Here is a 13333-nt window from a genome sequence, read left to right on the forward strand (position 1 = left end):
TAACAAATTGTTAAATCCTTTAGGTTCTAATGTTCCAATTTTAAAGATAGCATGAGTTTCCTCTTGTTCTAATAATTTATTATCTAGTTTCTTAAAGCATGCTTTTTCAATTTTTTTACAAACATAACAACTTAATTCTTCCCATTTATGATCATAGAATCATAGAATCATAGAGTTGGAAGGGGCCATACAGGCCATCTTGTCCAACCCCCTGCTCAATGCAGGATCAGCCCTAAGCATCCTAAGGCATCAAAGAAAAGTGTGTATTCAACCTTTGCTTGGAGACTGCCAGTGAGGGGGAGCTCACCACCTCTTTAGGCAGCCTATTCCATAATTTTTAGTTATACAAAGTTCCACAATAGGGGCAGAAAGAACACCATTTTTTAATTGGGATTTATGCTCACTTAGGCGTGTTCTTATGGCTCTAGTACTTTTACCAATGTAAATTAAGGAACAAGGACATAAAAATAAATATAATACATGAGTACTGGCACAGTTGGAAAAACTATTATGTTTAAGAGTAATATTGTAGGTACAGAGGTGGAACTCAGAACCTTCAATGAAACTATTGCGGAAGGAACAAGAACCACATTTAAAATGTCCCTTTGGCTAATGGAATTCTTTTACAACTGTGTAATGGTCTGTTCTGACTAGTAAGTCTTTAATATTTTTGTCCATTTGAAGGCAACTCTATGTGGTGATTTAATGCCAGTCAAATCACTAACTACATTCCAATATTTAGAGATAATATTCTTTATAGTATAGGCTAAAGGTGAGTATTCCAGAACCCAGGTAAGTCTATTTTCATTGTTAGGTGATTTGTCTCTAAATAGAGAGCCCCTAGGAGTAGAAAGAGCTCTTGGAAAAGATCTCTTTTCAGGATGTTTGCAGTTGACATAAATTCTGTTATTGAGGAACTATTCCTTCTGCATCTTAAAAATTGACCAAATGGAAGGCATATTCCCAGCACTCTGATAATTTTTTGAATGGCTCCTTGGGGGAGAAAAAGCTATGTGGGAAACAAGAGGCATTGGCTTGATTGCTCCATCCAAGGGAGAGCAATGGGAAGAAGGCAGTTGGTAAGCAACATGGGAATTACAGGACTAAGAACCCACATGTCATCCATGTGGGAGAAGCCCTCAAACCACATTTGAACCAGCACACAAGAAGGAGATACAGAATGGGGTATTAGGAAACTTGCGTCCACCATGCTATTGATACCGGCTACGTATACCAGGGCAGTGAGGCTTGCAGACAGAAATACAGCATAGTGGAAAGGGATTCTTTTTTGTGTCAGTGCCCTTTCTATGAAGTTCTCCTAATGCAAATGATGTAATTAGGTGAAGACTGCAAAAAAGAGAGTCTTGCTAGGGAAATATAATCTTATTTTAATCATATTTTATTACCAAGAAGAATTAAACAGTTCTTTGAGGGTTTGCTTTATAATCAAAGATACACTGATTAGATGAAATGTTTTGAATGAAACAATCATTTAGTGTGTCACAAACTGGTCATTCATGTTATGAATTGATACTGATGACTGTATAAAGACTTGTGTGAAATATATAAATACTCTGAACAGGACTAATGAGGAAATTGTGGGAGGAAAAGGGTGTGGAAAAGTTCAGACTGATGCTAGCCGCCTTGTCTGATCAACTTGCATGTAGATAAATACAAGCATTCACTTCCCCCGGAGCCAGCTTGGCACCTTTGCTGACAATATAATTAGCATGGGCTTGTTTTGTTTAGGCTACTTTATTGAGTCATTTTTAGCCCTAGATAAATCTGTCACACCTGAGATATGGTATATGCTGATTTTGCATGAATTACGACAAACAAGATTATCAGACCGGCCTATAACTAATTTATATAGCAGCAACTGTTTAAAAACTCAATAATAGATAGTTCTATACATTTGATGTTCTTCAGTGTATTACCTATGTATAATGCTGCATTTCATCCACAGTGGAGTTAAAGGGTAATTTGGAAGTGGTGAATTTCATCACAAAATGTCATGAGTGGAATTGGAATAAGAAGCCACTCTTCAAATCTCAGCCCCAGCACCTAAATTGGGAAGGATCCTAAAAAGTAATTATGAAAGTACAACATATGTAGGGAGGTCTTACCAGCAAAGTATGGGCATCACTCTAGGGTTTTTTTGGGGGGGGCGGTGGCGGTGGGAGAATGGTACCATGGGTCTCTTTGCAAAATGCCCTCTAGCCTCAGCCTCCCTGAAGAGCAAGACTTACCTGTCTTTCTAGACTTAGGCCAGTCTGGCACTTTGTGCATCATATAGCAGGGGACAGGGGGGAGAGGTTGCTGTGGCATGTAGAGAGGAGAACCAGCTAACCAAAGCCATCGGCATCTTGGGCAGAAACAGGAAACATGTAAAAAAGACAGTGTATTTCTGCTGCAACCCTAAGAACACCTTCCTAGGAGTGAACTCCATTTAATAAAATGGAATTTATTTGCAAGTAGACCCACTTATTTATTTTATTTATTTATTTTTATTTTATTTTATTGAATTTCTATATTGCCTTTCCATGGTCTGTTTACATAAGGGCAGTTTACATAAAACGGTATGGATATACATAATAATCACAATCATAGTAATGGTAATCATAACAGTGGTTCCAAAACTGAACAGAATATTATAACAGATTCACACTGTAACAACCTTTAATGTGAACCCATAGGGAGGTCAGTTGGGTTCAGGTGATGGAGGGGGTGTCTGGGGGATCGATATTGTTGGGTCGGCCAGCCTCAACCAAATACCTGGTAGAGGAGCTCCCTCTACCCAGGCCCTACAGAATTATGAAAGTTCAGGGAGGGCCCTGATCTCTTCATGGAGCTCGTTTGACCAACTGGAGGCCAGGACAGAGAAGGTTCTGGCCCTGGTTGAGGTTTTGGTAATCACCAGCCAGTTGGCAGTGGCAGAGCATAGGGCTCTTTGTGGGATATAGGCAGAAAGGCAGTCTCTCAGGTACACTGGGCCCAGATGGCGTATGGCCTTGACAGTGATTACCAAAACCTTAAGCCGTATCCACAATTCAACTGGGAGCCAGCAGAGTGGTTGAAGTGCAGTCCGAATGTGGGATCTCCACAATGTATTTAGAATAATAGAATCATAGAGTTGGAAGGGGCCATACAGGCCATCTAGTCCAACCCCCTGCTCAATGCAGGATCTCATCTCCAAGTATAGTAGACAATCCAAAACATAATGACAGAGGTCTTCAACAGCAGGCTCTCCACAAATACATAGGCAAAGGACAAAAGGTACACCAGAAAAACGGCCTGAGAGTAGAGCTGATGGCATAGCCTGAAAGCGTAAATTGGAAATAGATATGGATATCCAGAAATTAAGCATATTGAGAGCATTAAGGGTTAACTTGCCAGATATGAGATTTCAGTTGCTGGGAACTATTGTCTCTGAACAACTCTCTGTACACTTTAGCTGAGACTAGATATAGATCCTCTTTTGAGAGATAGCCTCATATAATTCCAAGCCTTCCTCCCATTGTTCTGGCATCACATTCCCCCCCCCCCCCCCCCCCGTTAGAAAACACCATGATGTAAAAATCTTATCCATATATCATTAGAGAAAAATACCTTTCTCAGTGAACCACAAGTTCAGCAATTTTAAATAGTTGCCATGACTAATTTGGCTACTCTGGGATGACTTCACCATGCTTCAGTCATGATATATTGTTGAGACATTCTAATACTTTCAGCTGTCTAAGGGGCAGTTCACACAACCAAACTGGGATGCTGATTATCTGAGTTAAACTAATCAGCCTCTGGTTTAATTGGTCATGCAATTACTTCATGGCTCACTCAGCTCCACACTCAATTCACATTTGCTACAGCACCATAAAGCCATTGAGGAAATGAGGGTCAAATGACACCTTATGCTTTCCTGAAATCATTTAAAAAGTTATTTTCCACATGCTAGCACTAGAGCTATAGTTTTTAAAGAGGGAGAAAAATATGGAAGAAGAACATATAGTTTGTGATGTTGCTGAGGGTTTGTGAAGTTATACAGAACCATGGACCGACTATGTTCCCCAAAACGATGCTCCTGTGGACCACAGAACCTTCACAAACAATACGCATGGTGGAAACAATAAAATAAGAGTTCAATAGCACCTTTAAGACCAACAAAAAATTATTCAAGGCATGAGCTCACGCCTTGAATAAATCTTTGTTGGTCTTAAAGGTACTACTGAACTCTGATTTTATTGTGCTACTTCAGACCAACACGGCTACCCATTGAATCTATCCGCATGGTGGGAAGTATGTTAAGAGTGTCTGTGGCAGCAGGAAAGAATTGATGAAAATTACTTCCCCATCCACTGGATGGAAAATGACTTTTAGATTTAGGTTATGGTGTATTTTCATAATATAAAAATTAATTCTTTTAAAACAGGCTCAAATCACACATCAATTTCTCCAATTTTCTTCACACATCAGCATCCTCCCTTTTTCTCAAGTATAGACTGGAACTGAACCTGTCCACATGCAAAGCAAATGCTCTATCACTGAGTCACAGCCTCTCACTGAGTCTCAGTTTATGATGTCATAGATTAGTCATTGATCCAACAGGTAACTGTTATTGGGTAATGGAGAATACATTATAAAATCCTTGGACAACATCTAATAATCCAAAATTACATATTTTCACTGGGGTCTTTGAAAGACTTTGCTGATACAAGACACTGGAGGCAGACTTAAGAGTCAAGAAGGCAGAGACAGCTGCTCTGGAAAGATAATTACCTGCCCATGCCAATCTGACATCCAGTACTTGGGTATTGTCCATTGGACCACACATTCTCCTTTGGAAGCAAAGCTTTGCAGAAGGTATTCATTTCAAAGAGTTTCTAGAAATAAATCTATGGTTGCATGAAAATCAAGAAATGCAGCTTTTCCTAGAGACAAATTATTCAATAATATTAGACACCTTTGGGAATTAATGAGTTTTCTGAAGGAATCAGCGGAAGGCTCAGAGATGAGTACTTGGACTTGGTAGATGGGACGGCCACAATTAATTTTTAATGATTATATATTTTGTGACTAGGGAATTGCTGCTGTGGGGTACATCCATGTTTTAACATTAAGGAATATGCATATGTCTGGAGGAGATTTTAATAAATGTATAGCTTAGCCTATTTAGAACCAGATTTTGACCTACTTGGAAATTGCTGTCGTCTGCACAAATATTTTCTGGATTTGAAAAAATAAAATGTAACATGCATGTTCTTCACCAATAGATTCTGTAATCTGAAGAAAATACATTGTAATGTTGTATGCTTATCATTTCCCTGAGAGTACCAAGAACTCCCTTTTCATGAAATCAGCTGGTTTGTGTTGAGAGAGTACTTAAGATTTACAATGCTTTTTATCATATTTGGTTCACTGCATTTATAACCTTCTTTTGTCCATCATGTAATTCAAGGCAACTTGCCATGGGTTCCCAAGAATTCTGTTATGTGTCTCAGATCTGCTTTAGCTTCAGTGATGCTGCAGAAAGTTGATGTTCTCTCCTTTCATCCATAGCCTGAGACACTAGGTTGTTTATGTACCATGTTTATCATAGGAAAGCGATGAACAGCCAACCACTGCTCATCTGCAGATCAAGGGTAGTCAACCTATGGTCTTCCAGATGTTCATGAACTACAATTCCCATGAGCCCATGCCAGTGTTTGCTAGTAGGGGCTCATGGGAATTGTAGTCCATGAACATCTGGAGGACCACAGGTTGACTACCCCTGATCTGCAGAATTGCACAACTTGCTTGAAGACAAACTGTCTAAAAAGTATGAAATTGAAGCCATTCTCTTTAACACCTATAGCAGCTCTGTCATGTTCCAACCATGATCTAAATGCCTATCTTTTTTTCCTGCCATTGCCTGAGCATGTGGGATCTCTGGGAGCTATTGTCCATTATGGTCCATCACTGGGGATGTAATTAAGCATCATCTCACTATCACTATTTTTGGAGAAACATCTGTCATTGCTATATGATCAAAAGCACGGGGAGAATTCCTTTCATTGGTTGATTATTTTGTCTTAAGGGAATTATAGACTGGTATTCTGATTCTTTAAAATAAATAGCTATTGGCATGTATACATAGTATGCTGATTGTAGGCCAATTCCACATGGGCGGAAAAGGCTGAGAGGGCAGTCATATGGAAGTGGGGCAAATCCCTGCTTCCATATGATACAGCCGCAGGGCAGGGCCCCTCCTGGTTTAATAGGGCCTGTCCCATAGCAGGCCCATGTGGACAGGGAAGAGCTGGGCCTTCCAGGCCCAGCTCCTCCTTGCCCTATAGTGGCTCAGAGGGTGCAAGAAATGCCCCGGCCAGCTTTGTAGTGCTTCACCATGCCATGGGGTGGACCAGGGCATGTGTTTTTTATTTTGCAGGAAGGTGGGATTGCATTCTATTCAACCACACCTTCCTACAAAATAACCCCCCTGCAGCCCTCCTCCCAAGGCATGGCAGAACCATTCTGCTGCTGCTGTGTTTCCCGGGGGATATATTCCTGTGCCAGTGCAGATCCGGTGCTGAACTATGTCCCCTGTGAGGACACAGAAAGCTGTGGAGCATAAATCTCCATGGTACTGCACCAGAGGCGGGCTGGAACAGCTGCTGGCATGCAGAATGGGCCATAGCAAGTTCCAGATTGCAAGCGTGCACTCACCCTTGCATGGCAACTGATGGTGGAAAGAGCCATCAGGTCACAGCTGACTTATGGCAAACCCATAGGCAAGAGATGAACAGAAGCTATTTGATACTGCCTGCCCCTGTATAGCAACTCTGGACATCCTTGTAGATCATCTATCCTAACAGGGATGGGCATGAACCAAGAAAATGCAATTCAGTTCAGGGTTTATGGATGAGTCCCCAAGGCTCATTCATGAATCAAACCAGTCCATGTGGTTTGGGTCCCTGCAAATCCCATGGAACTGGTCTATAGATCTCCACAGCTAATGTTTGGATGTAGGGATGGGTATGAACCAAACCATAATGCAAACTTTGTCCCAGATTTTGCCCTGTTCATAGTTCAGGAACAGAAGTTCATGGAGGATCTCCTGGTCACAAACCTGTACAATTTTTAGGGAAGTTTATGCAATTCATGGATGGTACAGGAAGCATGGGTTTAAAGGGACTCTGCAGGTCAAGAACTGACCCCTATCACACAGTTGTTTTCTGGGCTGTCTTCTGAAGTCCTTTTAAAGGGACTGCACAAGACAGCCCAAAACAGCTGAGCTGAACAGCTCTTCAGCTGTTTTTGTGGCTTTCACAGGGAGCAGAAAGATGCTCCATCTACAAACCACCATGAATTACACTATATGTTCATGGAGGTCTGTGATCTGGTGACTGTCCACCAACTCATGATGAATTTTGCTTCAAGTTTATGTCCTTTCCTCCATCCAAATATTAAGGACTGACTCTTCTTAGATTCTGAGATCTGATGAGATCAGGCTAGGCTGGGCCATCTAGGTCAGGCCAACAAAGCTTTCTAAGCCAGAATCTCGGACTAGAAAGGAAGAGCCATGACTAAAGGAAAGACACTTATGCTGCTTTCCATAAAAAAGCAAAAGAGTATAGAGGGAGTTACAGTGGCAGCCAACTAAAACAAATTCTTAACTCTCTTTTGCAGGCTGCCTTCAGTTATCTTTGAATCAACATGATGTAAAAGTTTCAGCATATTCTCTGAACACTCAGTGACACTGAGGACAAGGCTTCTCAGTGTAATAGATTATGTACAAAGGCATCAGGTTGAACTCAGCCATCTTTTTCACTCAGCCGTATTTCATGTTCCTCCTCATGGCAATCCCCCCTTCCCATGCAGGTCTCACCATAGTTTTTTTGGTGGTCAAGAGAAACCCATTCCCCCGTTTTTCAAAAGTTCATTGGATCTGTCCTCCATTATTTTGAATTTGTATTTCAACCTTTCAGGGCATTATTAAAAGCACCACTGATTTGCTTTCATATTTGCATGGTGAATGAATGTTGTTAATACAGGATAGCAAATGAAAGAGATATATTTAAAATCAAGTGTGTATTGGAGCTGTTGCTGGTTCACAGGCCCAGATAATGCAAAAAGAAAATAAAAAGTACTTTCAGAGCCATGTGTGAGAATGTCTCTTTAAAGACAAAGGAATACGACTGGAAATATGTGTATGATTGAAAGGCACATCATATTTCAGCAACCCAGCAAAAATCTCATCATCTAACTCCCACTGAGAATGGCGTCAATATGGCTAAAGCTTTTTGCAGAAGATTCATCCTGTAGAAACTGTTAGAGTACACTGGATTTTCTGAGCCAAAGACTTGTTCTTCTATTTTCCAAGAGGCAATAAAGCCAGTTAAATCTACTTTATATGTTTGTGTCTGTTGGCTCAGAGGTACACTGACAATACAGTGGCTTTGGCTGGCTGGCAACGTCTCTCAAACATTGAGCGGTCTGAAGAGCACTGAATATAGAGACAACTGAATATAGAGATACATTGTGGACAAAATCCACAGTTCAGATGAATCAGACTGAAAAGTTGTACATCTGGCTGATTCACTTTCTTGGCTTTACTTAATTGGTTTCAGCTTTTTAAAATTTGTGTTGAGGCTTCCTGAGAGAACAAAACTACATATAGTCTCTTGCTTACTAATTATATATTGCTCTAACAGTTTGTATAGCCTCTTAACTCTTTGTAGCCTTTTCCTTTTAGTATATATTATTAAATTCCACTTGGCTAGATAAAAAAAACACTTTAATGTAATGTTTTAATACCCTGTAATACATTTTGTTGTACTTCCTTTATAGTCTTGCCATATCATTATCATTCTTGAGATGGTGGTGTCAGAATGTTTAAACTTTCATGCTTGGTAGCAGCGGTATACATTTTCATACCAAAAAGAAAACAGAAAACTAGAAGTATCTGATTATCATAGTCACTAATAGGGCAGCTCTTCTAAGCCCATTGACTTTAGTGGACAAGTGTAAATCTACTTATGATAGCACTGTAATTCACATATAGGATCCATGGCATTTGTGAAATCAGCACAAAGCCTTCCCACTTAAACAGATAAAATAAATTGTAGTTCAGTAACGAAACATATTTCATCTGCAGGTGGGAGACATTATAATGATGGCCAGGTAACAGTAGATATGGTTCTGTTCACCCACCAGCTAAAAGAAATTCAAAAGACGGCCTCCCACTCATCTCTTCAGGGACCCGATTCTAAAAGGTAGGAGGAGTCACTGTAGACAAGGAAGAGGATCTGTTGGCTGCCCAGCAAGTAACCTTAAACAGAGGAGGAACTAAAAGGTGCCAACCTTTTAGTGCATGGAGATATAAGAGATGGTTCTTTTCTTTGGATATGTGAGTCTAACAATAACAAAACCTTGTAAATGTTTATATGAATAGGACTCCTCATGTGGTATCCTCAGTGGTATATTTATGTCAAATACATAATATCCTTTTGTTGTCAGCAGCAATCAATAGGGCATGATTAAGATCCATAAGATGCGCTAACTCTACACTCCTCCCGAGCAGGCCGGGAGAAGCCGCAGCCGTGCCCAGCCGTCGACACATCGCTCCCCACCTTCTCCTCGCCTACGGTCGCTCCCCGCCTTCTCCTCTATGCGCCGAGCCCCCTCCTGGGGACGGCACTAGCAGCGAGGACGTTCTGGGGTGGGGGGCCCCTCCCCGCCTTCTCCCGGCCGCGCCAGGCCAGTCCACGACCGGGAGAACAGCCTTTGCCCTGCAAAGGCTTCCCCACGGACTGCCCGCTAGCGCCCATTTTATTTACCAATAAAATGGGCTTTATTCCTAGTAATAGCATAATGAAGCATACAATTTTTGTCAATACTCCTCTCCCATCGCAGATATCCACTTTCCCACCCACACTGTTCATAAAGGTCCCCTAGCACCACCACCCCTGAGCAGAATGTTGAGGGACAAGAATTATGTATTTGTGTATTGTGTATAGCTATGATATGATTATTACTATTATTATTTACATTCAGATCCCATTTTTCTGCCCAGTCAGGGTCAACAAGGCGGCAAACTGAAAACTATGTTCCATACTTTATATACAAAGTTACTTTGTAAGGGAAGCTTGGGCTCGCCACAGCACTGATAAAACTGTTCGGACCAAGCAGTGGTATCAGGGCTCTCTCAGCGTCACCCACCTCACAGGGTGTCTGTTGTGGGGAGAGGAAAGGGAAGGCAACTGTAAGCTGCTCTGAGACTCCTTAGGGGGAGAAAAGCGGCATATAAGAACTGCTCTTCTTCTTCTTCGCTTGCAGTTGTATGTTACATATGTATATTGTTGGTATGGGGAGGGATTAATGGAATGGTTTTGTTCAGTCTGCTTTAAGAAGATATATTCACAAATTGTCATCCACATAATGACCTGCTGTCAGCAATGATCTGCAATGAACATCTGGGGAAAGGGCAAATAATTACAACAACCTGTGGCTATCTATATTTAAATTAACCAGCACTTGCTTAAGGAACGACATGTATGCCCCATGGGCATTTGGTCAAAAAACTCAGAACAGGTTCTGGCTACACTTTCACCATCCAAATAGCTGTAAAAAAGCTTAGTGTTCCTTCATCTTTCCCTGTACAGTTTTTATTTAGGGATAAAGATTAAGATATTGTCTTTTGTTTTCAATGTGCTACTTGAGATTTTGAAATTAATTTAATATTGGCTTTCCTGATTGTTTCAAGGTGTAGACATTTCAGTCATTACTTAGTAGCTTATATGGTACCTTTATTTCCCCCCGCTTTCCAGCTGCCAACACTAAATTCAAATGGCTTAGTGTTCCTTCTGTATTTTTAAAAATCAGTTTTGCCATGACTTTCATTTTACTTCCTTAAACCTTTGAGATGGGAAGACACATAAAACACGTTCTGCAAACACGGCATGTCATTTGCCATAGCAACAAGGTATTTTTTTCAGGCTCTTTTGCCATGAATGGAAAACAGTATTTAATTCTGTCTAAAAATATTATTGACAGATGATTATCAGGCTGGGGGGAAGTGATGTCATTAGAGCTGTCGCCCCTCCCCCCAAATGCAGGCTGTAAATTAGATACTGGTAAGTTCTTTCTGACTCACCTCCATCATTTTTCCTCTGCTCCCGCAGTGCATTCTCAGAATTACAGTTCCCAGAATGCCTGACATTACTGAGGAAAGTCCTGAGTCTAAAATTACCTAACAGAAGGATGTTATTATTTCCTCAATACTTCCTTGTGTGAAAAGAGATTGACAAGTTTACTTCTCCATTCTTCATATCAAAATCCATCATGAGTTTGTAGTCTTTTGCCCTTTCTTCTCTCCTAATTCCTATTACAATAAAAGTGGAGAATGTGAGGGGATTTGCAGTAGCACCATTATTAGCATTTCTATCAATTTATTCCATGCCATGGAACTCTCATGGATTTATAATACACAAAAAGTGAACAGTCCTAGACAACATAGCAATTGGGTAACTATAGCATCTCACCCATAGTACAAATAATCATCTGTGAAAGTCCAAAAACTAATAAGATCAGATTCAAATCCTCTCTGTACAGCTCATTTTCGATGTCACATGGATCTAACAAAAATAACTATAGCTTTTATCTGTGTGGGATTATTTAGGATTTTAAACAAGGATCTGAACTGATGGTTTATTCATTTAGATATTTTACTTCTTACTTTTCTCCCCAAAAGGGATGCATCACAATTTACAAATTGTTCTTCTGTCCATTTATCTTCACAACTATAATCCTGTGAGGTAGGCCAGGACAAATGACTGGCCCAAGGTCACCCAGGGTTGATTTGACTGATCTGGCTGGCTCAGTGGGTATCTCCTACGTCCCTCACTGCTCCATGTATATCCCTCCCAAAGCTGCATGCTCGGTGGAAGAGGATGGCCATCCCAAATAGAAGGATTATGCATGCAGACATGTTGGTTTAATCTTGACCATGGCTTCCCTCACCACAATGATGGTCAGGATACTGTCTGTCTGTTTGTCTGTAGTGGAGGGGAGGGAAAGAGAAAGAGAAAAACCACTGAAATCAGCACTTGATGAGGGAAACCAGAATCTGAAGGATCGCCTATGGCCAAACCCTGGTTTCACAATTAATCATAGTTGAAAGAAACCATAGATATATCTCTTCTCTTTCTGTCAGGAGATCACAGGTAAAGTATCAATCAATCATATATTTATTGGCATTAAAGATAAGAAACAAAATAAAAAATAGAAAGATGGTTCATCATGGAACAAGGTGAATAGTTGATCAGGAACTGCAAAAACTTTGCATGAAAAGCAAGCTACAGCTGCAGAAATGAAAGAGTCTATCCTCCAGAAAGTGACATGTTAATGGAGGCCTAGGGTTTTAATGCCAACAATGGGGAAAGATAGAGCTTGTGAGCAAACAAATGATTGGGACAATGAAGAAGTATGTGGGATGTTGACTCAACAGAGTGGGTTGAACAGGAGTAAAGTTGAACAGGAGCAAGCACCGAGTAATGTCTGACCCTTGGGGTGACGCCCTCTAGTGTTTTCTCAGCAGACTCAATACAGGGTGGTTTGCCAGTGCCTTCCCCAGTCATTACCATTTTACCCCCCAGCACGCTGGGTACTCATTTTACTGACCTCGGAAGGATGGAAGGCTGAGTCAACCTTGAGCTGGCTGTTGGGATCGAACTCCCAGCCTCATGGTTAGAGCTTCAGACAGCATGTTGGCTGCCTTACCACCCTGTGCCACAAGAGGCTCTAGATATATTAGCAGAAATTAAACAATTTTTAAAAAATCAATGAGATATGTTAGAGATGAAAGAGAGACAGAAAAATTTAGAACAAATGCATTTTAAACAAGCAAATACAAGAACAATTCATTTAGGATATTACAAAAATAAAATAGTTTCAAAGAATAGAATAAGAGAGTATTTAAAAGGCATCCCATTTTCAAAGTTTACACAGGAACACAGAAAAGTTTAAATAACAGTGCAGGAAATTTCCCAGGCTAACACTGATGCATTACACACATTTTGAAGTATTAACCATGCCATTAATTTCATTAATTTAATAATCCAGATTTCAATGGTGATTTTCAGGAATATGTGTCTTGCAAATGTATTATCAGAAGACAATCTTGCAGCAGCAGTTTGGAATGGCAGTATATAGCATCTCATCAAGATCAGTGGTCTTTGGGGAGTTTTATATGATGTTTGACATATTTCATTTCCAAGAAAGTGGTGTGGATGTCAGTAGCCTATTTCGCAATCATTTTTTGAAGACAAATTTGGAAGAAAATCCTTCTATTCCTTTTTGC

This window comes from Paroedura picta, chromosome 5 (assembly GCF_049243985.1).
Source record: "Paroedura picta isolate Pp20150507F chromosome 5, Ppicta_v3.0, whole genome shotgun sequence".
Lineage (NCBI taxonomy): Eukaryota > Metazoa > Chordata > Lepidosauria > Squamata > Gekkonidae > Paroedura > Paroedura picta.